General features: G+C 37.7%; 1 pseudogene; it reads left to right on the forward strand.

Annotated features, from left to right (window-relative positions):
• Positions 1-6,867: 6,867 nt before the first annotated feature.
• On the forward strand, positions 6,868-7,534 carry LOC126600773 (zinc finger A20 and AN1 domain-containing stress-associated protein 5-like; annotated as a pseudogene).
• Positions 7,535-7,738: the final 204 nt, after the last annotated feature.

Below are 7,738 nucleotides of genomic sequence, written 5' to 3' on the forward strand. Positions count from 1 at the left end.
TCCCTTTCTATTAAAATATACATTCAAAATTTTAAGAAAGTCTTATCAACAATGCATCCAAAATATTAAATTCCTTTATTTGTTGGAATTAATTTGGTTAATTTTGTGACGGTCTCTAAGTAGCTCAAGTAAGATGGAGTGAGATTTTTACAGTATAGAGAGCAGCTCAACACTTTACAAGCGCATGTAATGTTCCTTAATTCTCTTATGGAAGATTTACTATGCCTCTCACGTGTGACATCATCTAAGTCTAACAAGTTGACAATACATATTTGTTGATGTGAGAGCAAAAGCAAGTAGGCCATCGGGCTTAGTATGCAGCTAACCTCCTTTAATACTATGAAATAAGTTGAGATTTTATGCTTAACAATCAGGAGTAGCACAACTTATTATAAATAAGCATTTTAACTAAAATGGTTCCTGAAATTAGCATAAATCCTCACTTTGGTCCTTGAGATTTGAAATCGATAGAATTTGTCCTTGAGTTTGTCTGTCATCAATCATTTTGGTCATCCTGTGAAAAATTTCTATTAAATAAGGACCAAAATGAAAAAATGCTCTCAATTTAATAAACAATGAGCCAATATAATGTGACAAAAATTGAGAGTTTTTTTTTTTTGGTCATTTCATCATTATTTAACGGATATTTTTTCACAAAATGACTAAAATGATTGATGGTGAACAAACTCAAGAACCAATTCTTTCGATTTTAAATCTCAAGGACTAAAGTGAGAAGTTATGTCTATCTCAGGTACTATTTTAGCTAAAAAAATCTTATAAATAGACGTAAAATTCCTTAATTTTTCATTGTAAATTCACGCTCTCAACATTATTAATAGTAATCATCTATGTTATTTTATAGATTACTTTGATATTTTCGTCCCCACCAATTAAAGTGTAAAGAAAAGGTTATATGTACGTACCTGGATGTATACCACCATACTCAACTGATTTACCGAAAAAGGTGGCATATCTAATGTTTTCTTTTAAGAATTTCTCAAAACGAATTCTCAAAAACGTTGCTTTCAGTATAAAAAAATTCTCATCCACAGTCCAATAGAGTTCAGAAAATATTTAAATCTAAAGAGAAGGTTTGGGGATTTCTCAAAACAGACAGTTAGCTGTGATCATGAATATTCCATATGCATCATCAAATAGCTAGCTACTACCTAATCGTGTTGCCTCCAATATGACAAGGAATGGACCGAAACCTGACTACGCACTATTAGAGCATCTCCAATAGAAGATGCAAAATATATTGGAATTGTTGCAGTTTTATTGGATTGAGAATGTAATTGTGTAAATTATAGTGTATTTAAGAGTATCTTTGTATATTCCCTTTAGTAGTTTAATTCCTATTAGAATTGTAATCCTAATAGGGTAAGGATTTAATCTTCCCTACTACTTTAAATAAAGGCATAATGGGGTGATACAATACACACCTCAAAATCACATCTCTCTCTTCTCTCTCTGTTGTCGCCGGCCTCTCCCTCAATGTCCTAAATACAGTTCAGTCAAATAGGCATACAACACGTTATCAGCATGCCCTTGCCAGAAGCTAAGGAACTGAAGGATCGTGGATGAGGATTTCTTCTACAACATCAAAGGCTTTCAATGATTTTCTGCTAATCAGGTTTTTCTAAAATAAATTAAGATATTTGAAAGAAAAAAAACCTTGAAGAATGAAAACATTCCCCATAATGCATGAACCCCCTATATTTATATTTTCCTTCCAATTATATATACTGCATATGTGTTCATATATTTTGTCAATATATATACTTGTTCATGCAATACACAATTATGCTATGTGGAATTTGTGAGTCAAAGCATTGAAGTTAATTTAAAAGCAATTAGGGTTTTTAACCCTAGATTTCGAGAAAAAAATAAAATAAAAAATCTAGGATTTTTGCGACAAAAGTCGCGGCTCACCGTCGCGCCACAGCCAGCACCACCGCTGCCATACCCCATCGTTAACATGCAGCCTAGCCGCATAGAGCACCTTGGGATGGCATCGTTTCGATGCCATGGACCACTAAGTAGCAGCCTCATGGGCTTGCTACCTCTGCACAGACAACCAGGCTTCGACCTGGGTTGGGTTTCCATAAGCCTGAAGCCCCGAGCCCACTAGCAAGCCTGCAGCCTTGTTGGACCATCCCTTGCAGCCTAGCCCAACCTGCTAGCAAGCTTTTGTGCTTGTTGGGCTTGTCCTCTTGCCCTGGCCCTCCTACAGCAGCTTTCTTGGCTGCTGGGTTTGAACTGTCACGGCCTAATCACAAAGTCAGCTTGGGCTACGCTTTGCAGCGCTTCAAACCAAAGCTAGCTTTGGTTGGGCTTGCTAACGCTTTGGCCCGAGACCAAATCAAGTCAGCCTTTGCGGTTGAGCTTACCCAGGAACAGCCCATGTTCTGCAGCCATGATTTGGGCTGCCCAGTTGCAACCCGTGGCCTCTCTAAGCCCTTTTAGGGCCTTGGCTTACTCACGGCACCCAAGCCCACCGTCATTGGGCTATGGTTTTTTTAATCCAATGCTATTTTTGGCATTCTTTATAATTTAACCTGAATGTTATAATTATTTTTGCTTCTACAATCGATCTTGTATGGTCTGATCTATTGAATTCATTAAAGTGACCAACAGTCCATTAATCTGAAAATTAATCCAAAATTATTAGCATGTAGCTCACTTTTTGAAAATTAACAATTCAATAAATTATTTCGTTTCTTTGAACCGTTGAATATCTTTCGTAATCCCGAAGCACTCACAGTTGGGGTCCTGAAGCAATCCACAAATTCACTACACTTTATTGTATATTGTATTCTGTGTTCTTGCAGGTATCCTTATATATGAACTGAATGTTCATAACTAAATAGAACCTGTAGTTTCGAATTTAGTGTCCTTGAAACTTGAAATTTTCATTCAAAACTTACCACATGAAACCCGTAGCTTTCATGCTTAAATTAAATCAATACATGTCCATAGAACCCCGAATGTTCTACGATATATGTCTATGGATTTCCATATGACTAACCATGTTTTGTTGTAACCTCCGTTTTAGGGACATGTCGAACTTGAACAAGCTCAAATTCACCGCTCTGGAAGTCTCTGGAAAAAACTACCTGAAGTGGGTTCAAGACATGAAACTCCATCTTATTGCAAAAAGTCTTAGAGCTACTATCGAGGAACCAATAAATGATGAAGCCGTCGATGAAACTCAGAAAGTTACTACTATGATCTTCATTCGCATACACACCCATGATGTACTACAGACCGAGTACCTCGCAGAGAAGGATCGACGTACATACCCTCTGGCTTGCTCTAGTCGATCGCTCCGATCACCGGAAAGACATTTACTTGCTTGAAGCAAGACATGATTGGCAGCATTTACGTTTCCAAGACTTTAAGTCAGTGAATGAATATAACTCTGAAATTTGTAGAATTCGATCACTACTTAAGTTCTGTAACGAGGACTTAACCGAACATGATCTCCTAGAAAATACCTATTTGACCTTCAATGTCACCAATATTGTCTTGCAACAACAATATAGGGCATATAAGTTCACCAAAGTTTTAGATTTGATATTTATTTTACTTCTCGCTAAAAGCAGAACCAGCTTTTGATGAGAAATCATCAAGCTCGACTTACTAGCTCGAACGCTCTAAAGCACATGCGACCAATTCTAGCAGCCACAACTGACAAAAATCTCATTGTGGTCGTGGAAATGGGCGGTAAGCCCCACCATGGGCCCAAAGTCAACAAACAGAGGCCCGCCCAAGCGAGGAAATTTGACCTAAAATGTTAACCCCTTGCCTTTAAGGCCCCAAACTTCAAGAATAAAGGAAAAACTACCATTCAATCGGCTTCCACTGAACTGGACATGTGATATTATTGTGGATCAAATGATCATTGGTCATGCATCTGCTAAGCTACACCTGAGGCGATTGCCAAGTATCATTCCCTCGTGAGGCTAACTTTGTGCTTGTAGAACTTCCCGAAGATACTACTACCACCCTAGAGGTTTCAGATTTTCATGAGGCATCCACTCCCATGGAAGAATAAAGTTTATTTTTCTAAGACATGTTAGGGTGTTTTACACCCCTAGTGGCCGATCCCATTAGGAGTGGCCGAACCCCCTACATTTTAGGTTTATGGTTTAATTTTCAGACAATTTTTCTAAGTCTTTGGAATTATTTGTTTGGTTTTGGTTTGTTTTGAACTATGGATAGTTATTTTATGTATATTATTTCTCGACTTGATTAATTGAATGAATGGAATTATATTTATGCATGTGACCAATTTAATTTATTTATTTATAGGTATGACTAGTGGAGAAGTTAGTTGTCTGGCTGATAGTGCCACCATGCACACCATATTGCATGAGAAACACTATTTTACTAACTCATACCTAAAAATGCACCTCTGAAAACACTCTCAGGCCCATCCAACCTAATAGAAGGATACATAAAGGCTTGTATTATGTTGTCCAATGGTACTGAATTAACCATTAAAAAGGCACTCTATTAAAAGGCATTATTTGTATCACTTCTTACGAATATGGCCAGAAGCGTACTCACAATAAGCTGGAAAATCTCCCGAGTGGGTTGTACATAACAACCATTCGTGTCATCGAGACCCATCATGTGGCCAGCCTTATAGCTGGGTTCCAGAGTATTCTCCTGTTTTGGCATGATTAAATGGGACACCCCGGAAGAGATATGATGCACCGTATCCTTAAAGTATCACAAGGGCATCACTTGAAATCTTATCCTGGTCAACCACTTTGCAAAGCATGCTCTTTGGGGAAGTTGAACATTCAACCTTCCTTTACAAAGATTATTCACGACCCCTCTATGTTTCTTCAGATGATTCAAAGGGATATTTGTGGACCTATCCAACCAACAAATAGACCATGTTTGCTTATTATTCACATGCAATGCTGCATTTGCGAAACTCCTAGCACAAATTAATAAGCTTAGGGTTCACCACCCTGATTATCCGATTAAGTCGATTCGACTAGATAATGCGAGAAAGTTTACGTCACGGACTTTTGACGATTATTGCATGTTTATTGGGATTGATGTTGAACAGTCTGTACCCCATGTTCACACCCAAAATGGCCTGGCAGAAGCTTTCATAAAGCGCCTTCAAACGATAGCTCGGACTTTGGTTATGCGAACCAACTTGCCGGTATCTGCCTGGGGCCATGCAATATTGCACGCAACTATATTGGTCTATCTGAGGCCCACCACTACCTAACCTCATTCACCGTTACAGTTGGTTATTGAATATGAGTCTGACGTCTCACATTTATGTGTGTTTGGGTGCGTAGTCTATGTGCTAATAGCACCGCCACTACGTACCAAAATGAGTCCTCAAAGAAAAATGGGAATCTATGTCGGTTATGATTTGCCATCCACTATTTGCTACTTAGAACCCTTGACAGGAGATTTATTTACCGCACATTTTGCGGATTGTCACATCGATGAGACAATCTTCTCATCGTTAGGAGGAGATAAGATCACTAAAGTTCTTGTAGAACGCCGCGAATTGTCGTGGATTACTCACATTATGTTTCATTTAGATCCCTACACCCCTCAGTCTGAAATTGAAGTGCGACGTATACTAGATCTTCAGAGCATCACCCAAAGCATGCCGGATGCTTTTACTAATCTAGCAAAGGTGACGAAATCACATATACCCGCTGCCAAGGTATAAAATATCGATGATATCGGAAATATCGGTAGTCCAAAAATACGGAAATATTGATGGAAATATCGGGATATTATCAATATCGATAAAATTGAATAAAAACCACGGAAATTGTAAGAAAAACTTGGAAATTTTTATTGAGTCAATTATCTATTAGTTTATCAAAAAAAATTAGAATGAAATGCATTACATGATGGATTTAACTGATTTAAGTTGATTATACAGCGAGCTGGCAAATATTGTGAGTATAGAAAATATGTAGTAATTAATGAAAAAAATTAAACACACCATAATCATTTATATATAATGATTTACTACAATATTTTACATTTTATACATTGCATGGTAAGATACATGAGTGATTTAGTACCACATAAAGTTCCTATGAAGTTCAAATTTTTCACTATCTTCATCATCTCTATGTGTAGAGTAAGTTTATTGTGAAGAGTATTCATCAAATGATAAATCCCCAAAATAGTTTTGCATGTAATTGTTAACATGTCACTCATATAAATTAATAAATATAAATATTTTAGCATATTATCACTAAAACATAAGTGATATATCGTGGTTAAGGTGTTGGAGGAGTAAAATGGGAGGGGTTCAAAATCCCCTTTGTGTTTTTTTTCCTCCTTTTTTTCCCTTTTTTCTTCTTTTTCCTTTAAACTTTAAAAGATCACACAAAAAATCAATGATTCATATCATTGTACAAGACTGCATGATGAGAATGAACATCTCGAGGACAATATGAAAATATTCAAAATAGAAAGTTTCAAGTGGTGTATTGCCCTAATGAAGAAGAGTTGTATTCGAATTAAAATAAGGTTGTGTTATCGACACACCTATTTTTTACACACTACACTCAATTTTCAATTGATCGGGATCAAATGAAATTAAACAAGATCTATGAAAAAATTAACAAGAATATATGCAAGGTACAAAGTGTGTGTGGAAAACGCTACATTTTAAAAAATAATCTCACTATGTGGAGTAAACAAAATAATAACAAATAGAAGAATAAAAAAATATGTCACCATTTCTTTCTTCCCTACCCTGCACGTGAGGTCAGAAGGATGATTTTAAAATCTGCCACCTTCTTTTCGTCCTTCATAATATCCCCCTCCCCATTTCTCTTTCCCCATCGCCCGTCCAAGCCTCTCCTCTCCTCTCCTCTCTCTCTAAAAACCACAACTTTTTCTTCCTTTCTCTCTCTAGAAAAACCACACCCTCCATTTTTTCTTTCTTTCCATCTATCTATATCTCTGAAAGAAAAAAAAACAGAAGAAAAAAAAAGGGAGGAAGAGAGAGATCGATCGATCGATCAGAATCTGAGTGAAAAAAATGGCACAGAGAGCCGAGAAGGAAGAGACGGAGTTCAAGGTCCCCGAAACTCTAACGCACTGCATCAACAACTGCGCGTCACCGGTAATCCCTCCACCAACAACTTGTGCAAAAGTGCTTCAACGCCGCCACCACCTCATCGTCGTTTTCGTCCGTGGCGATTTTAAAGTTTTCTGCGGAGAAAAGTCCGAGATCTACCTCATCCTTTAGCTTCGAGGCCCCGGCCGAGACCTTCCGGAAGACGACGACGTCGGAGATCGCGAGATCAGATGAATTGCTGAATAGGCGCGTGGTCAATCGGTGCTCCGAATGCCAAAGAAAGGTCAGGTTGATCGGATTTCGGTTTCATCTCGCGATATTATCGATATTATCGATAATATCGCGATATATTTCCCAAATAATGTATTAAAATGCTGAAAATATCGTTTCTGATATTATCGCGATAATATCGACGAAAATATAGATATATTGACGATAATTAAGTGGATACGTATGAAAATATCGTCTTCTAAAAAAAACGATATTATCAGCGAAATATCACCGATAATATCGATATTTTGGTCATTGCCCGCTGCAAATGCACCTGTAAGGATGGACGTACTTAACGTACGTCGTAACATTGCCTTGGAAGGCCGAATCGTCCCCGAAGGTAAGGCAGCCGCACCTCCCACATGGCAAGGTGCACTATTG

The sequence above is a fragment of the Malus sylvestris genome, chromosome 14 (assembly GCF_916048215.2).
Source record: "Malus sylvestris chromosome 14, drMalSylv7.2, whole genome shotgun sequence".
NCBI lineage: Eukaryota > Viridiplantae > Streptophyta > Magnoliopsida > Rosales > Rosaceae > Malus > Malus sylvestris.